Raw genomic sequence first — 14,119 nt, 5'->3', positions numbered from 1 at the left:
ATAGCTGGGAAATATTTTAGTTTTAACACCAGCCACTGGAGCATACAGCATAGAGTACCATTTACTGTAATTTCCTTTCTAGCTTTACTGTGTAGACTGGGATGATTTCAAGAGTCATATCATTATCAATACTGAATGGAAATACACTTATTGACAAAAAAATAATAATAATGCACCAAGAAGCAGTTGCTGGAATTGAATGAAAGTTTATATACTTTAATGTAATGATGATATATAAAAAAGTGATTACAATATCACAGCAAAAGTATAAATTTATGGGGGAAATGTCCCATCCACCATGGACGTACTGGATCCGTAACCTGCAGATCTTGCACAAGTGTGCACAAGCTGCATAAAAACAATGATAAACCAGTTTATAGGAATTATTTCCCTATCTAAATAACCTCAGGGACAGGGACCTGCCTAAATGCAGGCTACTTGTCCTGATAAGGACGTACCTGACATCAGGCCTCGGCCCTTAGTTAACCCTATGTGGGACTGGGGAATAACATAAGAAACACATTAGAAAAGAAACACAAACTTAGCTTAGATGCAGCAGGCAAATGAACAATTCAAGACCAAGGAATGACTGAGACCACAGTCAGAGCTAGACTGAAGATTCAACAGCAATTCAGTCCAGCATCAGCCAGACTAAATAGCCCTAGTAATTACCCGCAGGTGCCGCTAAAAATTTCTTACCTAATACCACACCCACTGAGCCAGAAGATAGAGAACGACCTGCAAAACCTGCACAAGACTATCAGCACAATAGCAATCCCAGAACCACGCAACAGGACAACTGTACGATTCATAAGAGTTTCCAGTACCCTGTTCTGCTGCCTCCAGCCTGGATACGTGATGAGATACGATTATGCATGGAGTCATAAAGGCCCTGTACATTTGCTCACAGATGCTGAAACAGAACTTCTAGATCCTGCACACTCATAGGTTGCTAAAGCTAGCATCCCAGCTTGTCCCTTAAATGCTTGATCTGTGATAAATCTGCCAACCAGGCAAGTCAAAAAAGTGTGGCAACTTGGTGGAGGCATTCCTAGCAAACCCTTGTTGTCTGTAGATGAGCATTATCTTACTGAGAAATGCCTGTTGAAATCATGAAAGGCAACACATGTGGCTGCAGGATGTCCTGAACATATCGCTGACCTGTCCCTCATACCACTACTAGGGGTGACCGACTGCTGTATGCGATGGCTCCCCAGACCATTACACCAGCAGGGGGCAGTGTGTTGCTCCACAGCAAAGGCATGATTGAGGCACTCAAAACAAAACCTCTATACTGAAATACGATGATTATTGGCTCCCAAGCCGTATGAGGGCTTGTTTTTTGGGGGACAAGTTGTATTTTTAAAAAAATTTAGGTGGGGAGAAATAAAACAATACAATTGTGCTTTTCTTGGTGAGTTTAGTTTTTACAGCATTTACAGTGCAGTAAAAAGGAAATATGATGATCTTTGATCTGTGGGTCAGTATGATTGCAGTGATGCCAAATGTATATAGTTTTTTTAATGTTTTTCTATTTTTAAAAAGCAAATTAAATTTTTCTTAAACAAACATTGCTTTCCGTCGCCATAGTTTTTGTCCATTGGGCCGTGTGAAGGCCCATATTTTGTAGGGTGAGCTGTAGCTTCTTTTAATATTATTTTGATCACTTTTTGTTCAAATTATATAGAGCTGGAATACAAAAAAATTCAATTCTGGCATTCCATTTTTTTAAGGCCTTCACCGAGCAGAATGAATATTGTGATATTTTAATAGTTCAGACTTTTACATACACGGTGACATCAAATATGTGGGTTTTTTCAAAATTCTTCAATTATTTTTAAGGGAAGAGTGGAAAAAGGTTTTTTTGCGCAAGTAAAAAATGGACATGTGATTGTTTTCATTGGAGAGCATTGGTTCTAATAGATCCGTTCTAAAAATCTGCCTATAAATGTGTGTAAAATTTGCTTATCTGAGTGAGGGCTCAGTTACATGGGCGTTTTTCCGCATGGCAAAACATTTGCACTAGATAGAACCGATGCTTTTCAATAGCAGTGGTCACATGTGCGAATTTGACATGCGGAAAAACGCCTGCGGTGAAAAGTATAGGAAAAATTATTCGCAAAACGCATGTAACTGCATTCTGTGGCAGCGCTTTCCCCATTGAGAACATATACTGAAGATCTTTATCCTCTGCCACAGCCATCACAGCTGTGGCAGCGGAGAACGATATTCTCCCATTGAATTAAAGCAATGGGCTGCCGGCAAGCGCTGCTGTGATTTTCAGGGAAGGGCTTCAAATATAACCCCTTCACTGAAAACCATCCTAAAAATGTGTAAAAATAAAAAAAAAATCTATACCCACCTCTCTGCAGCTGCCGGGGCTCAGCCACGTCCAGCCGGATCTTCTCCCTGCACTGCTCTCACTAGTATTCAGCAATTCAGCAGCCGTTGATTTAAAATCCCTGCCTGCTAAATGGGATGCCTCTGATTGGCTGAGCACTGTGACCAATCATTGAATGACAGCTGAGAGCTGCCTCTGATTGGTCACAGTGCTCAGCCAATCAGAGGCAGCCCATTCAGCAGGTGAGGATTTAAAATCCCTGCCTGCTGAATACTACTGAGAGCAGTGCAGGGAGAAGACCCAGCTGGATGTGGCTGAGCCCCAGCAGCTGCAGAGAGGTGAATATACATTTAAAAAAAAAAAAAAATTAACATTTTTAGGATTGTTTTCAGGGAAAGGCTTATATTTTAAGCCTTTCCCCTGAAAATTACTACAGCGCTGTCCGGCAACCCATTACTTTCAATGGAGCCGGCTGTATTGCTAGCTCCATTGAATTCAATGGGAGAACATCGCGCTCCTTTGTAACAGCTGTGACAGCTGTGGCAGAGGATAGCGGGCAGCGCTCTTTTTGAGTGTCAAAACGCCCGTGTAATTGAGCCCTTTTGTGCGGATAAACGCTGCTAGCAGCATTTTTTCCGCCGTGCTGCCCGCTTAGGTCACGTGAATTTTTGAACGCATCAGTTATGCATTTACAATTTTGCGCGTACAAACGCCCGTGTGACTGAGCCCTTAAATCTTTTTTTATGCTTTTATTTAGTCCCCACAGGAAACTTCAACTTGCAATCATTTGATCGCTTACACTATCCACTGCAATACTGCAGTATTGCATTATAGTTAGATTTTTTATGTTGCCTTTCAAGCCCTGCAATGGGTAAGGCCTGATGGATATCTATGTATGGCAGCTTTGGGAGCCTTTAAAAGGCCCAAAGCTGCCATATTAGCCCATCGACACCTCCTGATTGCATTGCAGGGGGTGCTAATGGAGTGTGGGAACGGGTGTCCCCTTCCCGCAGACAGCCGAGATGTGCAATGAACTTTGACCATGGCATCTAAACAGTTAACTGCCATGAACAGAGCTAACTTAGTTTCAAGTGGCTTTCAGCTGTCAGAAACAGATGATAGCCCCGGACATGGAGCGGACTGGACTCCCAAGCCCACTCCATACATACTTCACAACCGTTGGACATTTATATATACATGCCCCGGCATTGACCTCCCGCTTACCTGTCCGGCATCTTCTCTCTCTCCGCTCTGCGATGTGCCAGCTGACGCATAGCCGTGCAGAGCCGAGCCGGCGCGTCAGCTATGACGCGCCAGTGCGAGCCTCTTCGAGGCCCGCACAGAAATAGGACATGCCGCGATTTTAATACCACGTGAGTTTTCACGCGGTCAAATCTTGCCTGTCAGCATAGGATTGTATAAACTAATGCAATCCTATGGCAGCATGCAACAGCGGAAATTCCGTGCGGAATCTCGCTGCGGAATTTCTGGCTATGCGCATTGGGCCTTAGGCTTGCATAATAAACTAGAGATATTATATAACATCTGCCTCATCTACCCCCCTTGAATAATCGCGGTATCAGAGAGTTGATGGCACAATTACTCCTAGAATCACTTGACTTGAAAGCAGACTTGGTGAATTAGGTCAGGCCGCTCGCCCCGGGGCTGCAAGAGCCTATTTACTAAAACTATATAAAGAGTATGATTGAGGGATTCATGGAGATTCCGCATATACAGTGCGTGTGCCGGCTCGCCGTGGCTCTGGCATTTGCTTGCTCATACAGGCTCCTTCTTTGCCAAAACCTTTTTTAATCCTTTTTCCATCATTTGTAGCTGCAACGAAAATGTCAATAGTGTGTTAGCGGGGAAGTACAGTAATAATCTAAATCACAGACTTCAATCTAATGATGTGTCTGACTTTTAAGGCCAAGAAGCCAAGCATTTCATGAAACACAATCATTTCTGAGGTCCTTTGGTAATGGGATAACAATTGATATTTACTATAAAGAAGGAAGAACCAGAATTGTTTTTTCACTTCTTATTCTTGCACTGTAAGTCAAGCCGGGTTTAATGGAACTAGTGGATGCCAGTCTAATGCCACCATTTACTCACCACTGCTTAGCCACGTGGCATAACTGAATCAGCGTTATGTCACAGAGTATTTGCAGTAACAATAGGGCACTGTTGGATTTCGGTTCCTTGAGTCCAGCAGTGGAAACGATCCTGGAGTCTATACAGAACATTGTGTTGACCGCTTATAATTCCATCATAATCTTTGCTGCTATCATAGTACACATAGGATTTATCATCCATATTTATACTGAATGACCCCTTTATTAGAGCCCCGACCAGAGGCATAACTTGAAGCTCCTGGGCCCCATTGCAAAACCTGTAACAGGGCCCCCAACTATAATGCTTTATTCATAGTACTTGGCTCCCTATATGGAGAAGAGAGGCCTTATGGGCCCCCCAAGGCTCCTGGGCCTGGGTGCATCCCCTGCATCCTCTATAGTTACGCCCCTGGCCCCGATCCTTTTATGATTGTTGCCTCCCTGTACATAAATTCTCCCCGTGACCGTGAAGTGTCGCAAAAAATCACGTGGCGAGTTTTCTGTGGATCAATTCCAGTGTGAATCCATATTAGATGGGCAAATCCAGCGATCTGAGTGACTTCCAACGAGGCCGAGTCATCGGTTCTAGACTAGCCGGGCCGGGATGTCACTGCCAACTATGTGGGGTTTTCTCATGTAGTGGTGTGGCGAGTATACAGAGAATGGCGTGATTGAGAAAAGCATTTAGCGAAAGGAGATCCTGTGGATGGAAACAACTTGTCACCAAAAGGGGTCAAAGGAGCATGTCAGGAATCATTCTGACAAACATAATTGCGCAGTCAAGGAAATTGCAACTAAATGCAATGCTGGTGTTCCAACTAGAATGTCCAAATGGACAACTTATTAAGCCTTAGCATGAATGTGCTATATAACACCAGCAACCAGTTCCAGTGACATTGCAATGCATGAGACCAGTTGGCATTATTATATTGTGTGTATAGTCGCCCTTTTTGCATCTGATCCAGATGAAGTATTTAGCATCCATGTAAGGAGAACAGTATTATGAGTGAAACATTAAAGTTGGGGGTTAGTTACAGATTTCGTAATGGAGGCAAGCAACTTTGAACAGGTTATTCCAAAACCAGGGGCGTAGCTAAAGGCTCATTGGCCCGGATGCAAAAGTTTATCTTGGAGTCCCCAACTTCTCTTAGCCTCTTAGTGCAGAGGTGTATCTTGAAGCTCCTGGGCCCCAATGCAAAACCTGTAACAGGGCCCCCAACTATAATGCTTTATTCATAGTACTGGGCTTCATATATGGAGAAGAAATGCCTTATAGGCCCCCTAAGGCTCCTGGGCCCCAATGCAAAACCTTTAACAAAGCCCTCAACCATAATGCTTTATTCATAGTGCTGGGCTCCCTATATGGAGAAGAGAGGCCTTATGGGCCCCCTTAGGCTCCTAACTGCACCTCTTATAGTTATGTCAGTGTCCAAAACTGCCTTACTAATTGTTGAGATCCCCACTCATCCCACAAACAGGGATCCTGTTTCCCCCTTTTGTTCCCTACTTCAAGCTCAATGGGCACTTCAATGGGGCTGATAAAAGTTAAGCAACACCACAGATGCTCAACCATTGCTCCATTCAGCCTCTTTCTAACTGCTGGGGTTGCAGTGATGCCACAGTGAAGAGAAGAGGGTGATACAGGACCCCCTTTTTTAACTTTTAAAACCTGTCAATCAAGTCATATTGGTCTCTGAATGTTAAAACTTCCAATGTTGCCAAGAATTAGGAGCCATACTGGGCTATCTTCATAGATCTGAATAGGGGTGTCAAAAACAATTATCAAGATGAGAATGGGGACAAAGGGGCCCTTACTTTTTGTAGAGGGGTCCCAGGAGGGGTGAGGTGGGTCACTCCCACATTTAACTTACTTTTTTGTCTTGCTTGATTGGTAGAATATAAAAATGACAATGAGTTCATCAATTGATGATTGCAGTCTACTGATATCTAATGGGTGCAAGAGATCATCCAAACACACCATTCTTGGATTGGGTTAATAGTGAAGATCTTGACCCCTCCTCCCCCACTCTACAAAATACACATCAACATTGCAATGAAAAATGTATCAAATTCCATGCCACTGGTGCGGATTTTGATGCTGTTTTTGATATGGATCTACAGCAGATTTGACTCTTTCAATTAATAGGGTGAAGTCTGCTGCTGTTCTGCATTAAAAACCACGTCCAATTCACCAATGGCGAAGATTTCGACGCTTTTTTGTCACAGTTTTGATGCACTTTTAGGCTCATGCTTTCTGTTGTAGAAATCTGTTGCATTTTCCGCTACGTGAGAATGTATCTTAATGGAATTTTTCACAAGGAGTTTTCTATGCGTGGCATCTCCCACCATTATTTTAGGTTTATAAATAGAGATGAGTGAGCACCAAAATGCTCGGGTGCTCGTTACTCGGGACGAAATTTTTGCAATGCTCGAGGGTTCGTTTTGAATAATGAACCCCATTGAAGTCAATGGGCGACCCGAGCATTTTTGTATTTCGCCGATGCTCGCTAAGGTTTCCATTTGTGAAAATCTGGGCAATTCAAGAAAGTGATGGGAACGACACAGGAACGGATAGGGCAGGAGAGGGGCTACATGTTGGGCTGCATCTCAAGTTCTCAGGTCCCACTATTAAGCCACAATAGCGGCAAGAGTGGGCCCCCCCCCCAACAATTTTTACTTCTGAAAAGCCCTCATTAGCAATGCATACCTTAGCTAAGCACCACACTACCTCCAACAAAGCACAATCACTGCCTGCATGACACTCCGCTACCACTTCTCCTGGGTTACATGCTGCCCAACCCCCCCCCCCCCCTGCACCACCCAGTATCCACAGCGCACACCAAACTGTCCCTGCGCAGCTTTCAGCTGCCCTCATGCCACACCACCCTCATGTCTATTTATAAGTGCGTCTGCCATGAGGAGGAACCGCAGGCACACACTGCAGAGGGTTGGCACGGCTAGGCAGTGACCCTCTTTAAAAGGGGCGGGGCGATAGCCCACAATGCTGTACAGAAGCAATGAGAAATCCAATCCTGTGCCAACTCCATCTGGAGCTGCACACGTGGACATAGCAATGGGGAACCTATGTGCCACACACTATTCATTCTGTCAAGGTGTCTGCATGCCCCAGTCAGACCGCGTTTTTTTATAAATAGTCACAGGCAGGTACAACTCCGCAATGGGAATTCTGTGTGCACCCACAGCATGGGTGGCTCCCTGGAACCCACAGGCGGTACATAAATGTATCCCATTGCAGTGCCCTGGACAGCAGAGCTAACGTCAGATTAAATGCAGGTGGGCCCACGCTGCATGCCCCAACCTGACCGGGGTTTTTAATTCATAGACACAGGCAGGTACAACTCCCTATTGTGAAGTCCCTGTGGACCCACAGCATGGGTGGCTCCCTGGAACCCACCGGCGGTACATAAATATATCCCATTGCAGTGCCCAGCACAGCTGAGGTAATGTCATGTTTAATGCAGGTGGGCTTCGGCCCACACTGCATGCCCCAGTCAGACTGGGGTTCTTTAGAAGTGGACACATGCAGTTACAACTCCGTGTGGACCGACAGCATGGGTGGGTGCCAGGAAGCCACCGGCGGTACATAAATATATCCCATTGCAGTGCCCAGCACAGCTGAGGTAATGTCATGTTTAATGCAGGTGGGCTTCGGCCCACACTGCATACCCCAGTCAGACTGGGTTTTGTTTATAAATAGTCACAGGCAGGTACAACTCCGTGTGGAACGACAGCATGGGTGGGTGCCAGGAAGCCACTGGCGGTACATAAATATATCCCATTGCAGTGCCCAGCACAGCTGAGGTAATGTCATGTTAAATGCAGGTGGGCTTCGGCCCACGCTGCATGCCCCAGTCAGACTGGGGTTCTTTAGAAGTGGACACATGCAGTTACAACTCCGTGTGGACCCACAGCATGGGTGGGTTCCAGGAACCCACCAGCGGTACATAAATATATCCCATTGCATTGCCCAACACAGCTGATGTAACGTCAGCTGTAATGCAGGTGGGCAAAAAGTTAATTGGATTACACTGTAGGCGAGGGCCCCAAAAAATTGGTGTACCAACAATACTAATGTACCTCATGCCCAACCAAGAGGGCAGGTGAAACCCATTAATCGCTTTGGTTAATGTGGCTTAATTTGTAACTAGGCCAGGAGGCAGCCCAGTTAAAATAAAAATTGGTTCAGGTGCAAGTTTCAACGCCTTAATGAGCATTGAAACGTATAAAAATTGTTTACAAAAATTATATGACTGAGCCTTGTGGGCCTAAGAAAAATTGCCCGTTCGGCGTGATTACGTGAGGTTTCAGGAGGAGGAGCAGGAGGAGGAGGATGAATATAATACACAGATTGATGAAGCTAAAAGGTCCCCGTTTTTTATGGTGATAGAGAACGATGCTTCCATCCGCAGGTGCAGCCTACGTATTGCTTACGTATCGCTGCTGTCCGCTGGTGGAGAAGAAAAGTCTGGGGAAATCCAGGCTTTGTTCATCTTGATGAGTGTAAGCCTGTCGGCACTGTTAGTTGACAGGCGGGTACGCTTATCCGTGATGATTCCCCCAGCTGCACTAAACACCCTCTCTGACAAGACGCTAGCTGCAGGACAAGCAAGCACCTCCAGGGCATAGAGCGTGAGTTCAGGCCACGTGTCCAGCTTCGACACCCAGTAGTTGTAGGGGGCAGAGGCGTCACGGAGGACGGTCGTGCGATCGGCTACGTACTCCCTCACCATCCTTTTACAGTGCTCCCGCCGACTCAGCCTTGACTGGGGAGCGGTGACACAGTCTTGCTGGGAAGCCAGAAAGCTGTCAAAGGCCTTAGAGAGTGTTCCCCTGCCTGTGCTGTACATGCTGCCTGATCTCCGCGCCTCCCCTGCTACCTGGCTCTCGGAACTGCGCCTTCTGCCACTAGCGCTGTCGTATGGGAATTTTACCATCAGCTGTCCGCCAGGGTCCTGTGGTATAGCATCACTCTCGAACCCCTTTCCTTTTCGGGTATGAGAGTGGAAAGGTTCTCCTTATACCGTGGGTCGAGCAGTGTGTACACCCAGTAATCCGTAGTGGCCAGAATGCGTGTAACGCGAGGGTCACGAGAAAGGCATCCTAACATGAAGTCAGCCATGTGTGCCAGGGTACCTGTACGCAACACATGGCTGTCCTCACTAGGAAGATCACTTTCAGGATCCTCCTCCTCCTCCTCCTCAGGCCATACACGCTGAAAGGATGACAGGCAAGCTGCATGGGTACCCTCAGCAGTGGGCCAAGCTGTCTCTTGCTCCCCCTCCTCATGCTCCTCCACCTCCTCCTCAACGCGCTGAGATTTAGACAGGAGGGTGCTCTGACTATCCAGCGGCATACTGTCTTCCCCCGCCTCCGTTTCCGAGCGCAAAGCGTCTGCCTTTATGCTTTGCAGGGAACTTCTCAAGAGGCATAGCAGAGGAATGGTGACGCTAATGATTGCAGCATCGCCGCTCACATTCTGGGTAGACTCCTCAAAGTTTCCAAGGACCTGGCAGATGTCTGCCAACCAGGCCCACTCTTCTGTAAAGAATTGAGGAGGCTGACTCCCACTGCGCCGCCCATGTTGGAGTTGGTATTCCACTATAGCTCTAAGCTGCTCATAGAGCCTGGCCAACATGTGGAGCGTAGAGTTCCACCGTGTGGGCACGTCGCACAGCAGTCGGTGCACTGGCAGATTAAACCGATGTTGCAGGGTGCTCAGGGTGGCAGCGTCCGTGTGGGACTTGCAGAAATGTGCGCAGAGCCGGCGCCCCATTCCGAGCAGGTCTGACAAGCGTGGGTAGCTTTTCAGAAAGCACTGAAACACCAAATTAAAGACGTGGGCCAGGCATGGCACGTACGTGAGGCTGCCGTGCTGCAGAGCCGCCACCAGGTTACGGCCGTTGTCACACACGACCATGCCCGGTTGGAGGCTCAGCGGCGCAAGCCAGCACTCGGTCTGCTCTGTCAGACCCTGCAGCAGGTCGTGGGCCGTGTGCCTCTTCTCTACTAAGCTGAGTAGTTTCAGCACGGCCTGCTGACGCTTGCCCACCGCTGTGCTGCCACGCCGCGTGACACCGATTGCTGGCGACGTGCTGCTGCTGCTGACACATCTTGATTGCGAGACAGAGGTTGCGTAGGAGGAGGAGGGTGGTTTAGTGGAGGAAGCATTCACCGCCGCAGATACCACCACCGAGCTGGCCCGTAATTCTGGGGGTGGGTAGGACGTGAGCGGTCCCAGGCTCTGACTCTGTCCCAGCCTCCACTAAATTCACCCAATGTGCCATCAGGGAAATATAGTGGCCCTACCCACCTGTGCTTGTCCACGTGTCCGTTGTTAAGTGGACCTTGGCAGTAACCGCGTTGGTGAGGGCACGTACAATGTTGCGGGAGACGTGGTCGTGCAGGGTTGGGACGGCACATCGGGAAAAGTAGTGGCGACTGGGAACCGAGTAGCGCGGGGCCGCCCCCGCCATCATGCTTTTGAAAGCCTCCGTTTTCAACAAGCCTATACGGCAGCATCTCCAGGCTGATCAATTTGTCTATGTGCACGTTTAACGCTTGAGCGTGCGGGTGCGTGGAGGCGTACTAGCGCTTGCGCTCATACACTTTTGCTAGCGACGGCTGGACGGTGCGCTGAGAGACATTGGTGGATGGGGCCAAGGACAGCGGAGGTGAGGGTGTGGGTGCAGGCCAGGAGACGGTAGTGCCTGTGTCCTGAGAGGGGGGTTGGATCTCAGTGGCAGGTTGGGGCACAGGGGGAGAGGCAGTGGTGCAAACCGGAGGCGGTGACTGGCCTTCGTCCCACCTTGTGGGGTGCTTGGCCATCATATGTCTGCGCATGCTGGTGGTGGTGAGGCTGGTGGTGGTGGCTCCCCGGCTGATCTTGGCGCGACAAAGGTTGCACACCACTGTTCGTCGGTCGTCTGCACTCTCAGTGAAAAACTGCCAGACCTTTGAGCACCTCGGCCTCTGCAGGGTAGCATGGCGCGAGGGGGCGCTTTGGGAAACAGTTGGTGGATTATTCGGTCTGGCCCTGCCTCTACCCCTGGCCACCGCACTGGCTCTTCCAACCTGCCCTGCTGCTGCACTTGCCTCCCCCTCTGAAGACCTGTCCTCAGTAGGCTTAGCAAACCAGGTGGGGTCAGTCACCTCATCGCCCTGCTGCTCTTCCTCCGAATCCTCTGTGCGCTCCTCCCTCGGACTTACTCCAATTACTACCTGAGTGATAGACAACTGTGTCTCATCGTCATCGTCCTCCTCACCCACTGAAAGCTCTTAAGACAGTTGCCAGAAGTCCCCAGCCTCATCCCCCGGACCTCGGAAACTTTCCAAAGGTTGGGCATCGGTCACGACAAACTCCTCCGGTGGGAGAGGAACCATTGCTGCCCATTCTGGGCAGGGGCCCGAGAACAGTTCCTGGGAGTCTGCCTGCTCCTCAGAATGTGTCATTGTAATGGAGTGAGGAGGCTGGGAGGAAGGAGGAGCAGCAGCCAGAGGATTCAGAGTTGCAGCAGTGGACGGCGCAGAACTCTGGGTGGTCGATAGATTGCTGGATGCACTTTCTGCCATCCACGACAGGACCTACTCACGCTGCTCATTTTCTAATAAAGGTCTACCGCGTGGACCCATTAATTGTGAGATGAATGTGGGGACGCCAGAAACGTGCCTTTCTCCTAATCCCGCAGCAGTCGGCTGCGATAAACCTGGATCAGGAGCTCGGCCTGTGCCCACACCCTGACTTGGGCCTCCGCGTCCTCGCCCGCGTCCACGTCCTCTAGGCCTACCCCTACCCCTCAGCATGGTGTATTACCAGTAGTGCAGAAACAGAACGCTGTAATTAAATGTGCCGCTTATTGGTCTGTGGTTGGAGGCTGACTTCGCTTACGGAACGCACAGCAGAGCCAGGAAAGAATTTTACGCAAGCCTGCTGTAACACTTAGCTGGCTGCGTATTAATTAGGACTACTACCCCCAGCAGAGACGCAGTACACTCAGGACGGTCACAGGCAGCCCAAATAGATTTTTTTGTCCCAAATTTTTTTGGATAAGCCCACTGCCTATATAGACTGTATATGTCTTTCACTGTCCCTGCCTCACCACCACTACTGGCCCTGGACTATGTAAAATTACTGCAGGAAGCAATGCTCTGGACGCAATGCTCTGCACGGCCGATATACAAAAAAAAAAAATGTGCAACACTGCAAAAAGCAGCCTCAACAGTACTGCACACGGTCAAATGTGGCCCTAAGAAGGACCGTTGGGGTTCTTGAAGCCTAAAATCACTCCTAACACTCTCCCTATAGCAGCTCCAGCATCAGCAGCACTTTCCCTGAGCTATGTCAGAATGCATCTGTGGCGAGCCGCGGGAGGGGCCGATTTATATACTCGGGTGACACCTGATCTCACCAGCCACTCACAGCAGGGGGGTGGTATAGGGCTGGAACATCACAGGAGGAAGTTGTAATGCCTTCCCTGTCTTTCTATTGGCCAGAAAAGCGTGCTAACGTCTCAGAGATGAAAGTGAAAGTAACTCGAACATCGCGTGGTGCTCGCCTCTTGTAACGAGCATCTTGAACACGCTAATACTCGAACGAGTATCAAGCTCGGACGAGTACGTTCGCTCATCTCTATTTATAAAGTTTTGTAAAAGTAAAATGACATTTTTGCTTTGTATCGAAAACTAACTTTTCACCAAAAAAAAAAAAGTTTCTCCCCATCTTCAATTAATCTGCATTTATGCGCAGAGAGAACCAAGAAGAAAGGATTTCAAAATTAAACTGTAAATTATGAAGAGGTGTAAAATCCCTGGGTAAACCTGCTGCGCCGCTCATTATACAGGTGCACTGCGATCCCGCCATAGTACAAAAAATACTCTGTATGATGAGATCTGGGAAACTTGATCAGTACAGCAGTGGAGCCCTCATTATGTACAGTCATAGAGAAAATGCAGAAAAAATCTAGAGAAACAGTAGGGACTAGAGATGAGCGAGCATACTCGCTAAGGGCAATTGCTCGAGTGAGCATTGCCCTTAGCGAGCACCTGACCGCTCGAGAGCCAAGGTTCGGGTGCCGGCGCGGGGGAGCGGTGAGTAGCGGCAGTCAGCAGGGAGGAGCGGGGGGAGAGAGGGAGAGAGAGATCTCCCCTCCGTTCCTCCCCGCTCTCCCGCGCCGCTCCCTGCCGGCCGACCGCACCTGAACCTTGTCTCTCAAGCGGACAGGTACTCGCTAGGGGCAATGCTCACTCGAGCAATTGCCCTTAGCGAGTATGCTAGCTCATCACTAGTAGGGACCATTGGAGTCTTTTGGGTATTACTTATGCAAGAATTCCATGGTACTATGGGACGGGTAGAAGATCGCTTTCCAGCTCTGTCCACATTTGTTATAAATGGAAACTGCAGAAAAGTGTTGGATCTCTCATATAATGCATATCACTGGGGATTAGTAATGAGCGCACTTTTGAAAAGTTTGGTTCAGCCTGTTCGATGAACTTTTGGAAAAAGTTTGGTTCAGTCCAAATTAGTTCAAACCAAACCGGAAATTCACCCAAACCACTAAAACTGTTGTATAATATTGTCAAATAGCCCTAAAATCCCTCTGCAATACTCTGAGAGTATTTTATTACTCTTAACTTAAGTCTTAAGGTGCCT

The sequence above is a fragment of the Eleutherodactylus coqui genome, chromosome 11 (genome assembly GCF_035609145.1).
Source record: "Eleutherodactylus coqui strain aEleCoq1 chromosome 11, aEleCoq1.hap1, whole genome shotgun sequence".
In the NCBI taxonomy this organism is placed as follows: Eukaryota; Metazoa; Chordata; class Amphibia; order Anura; family Eleutherodactylidae; genus Eleutherodactylus; species Eleutherodactylus coqui.
The sequence above is the reverse complement of the archived record's forward strand: the minus strand, read 5'-3'. Positions refer to the sequence as shown.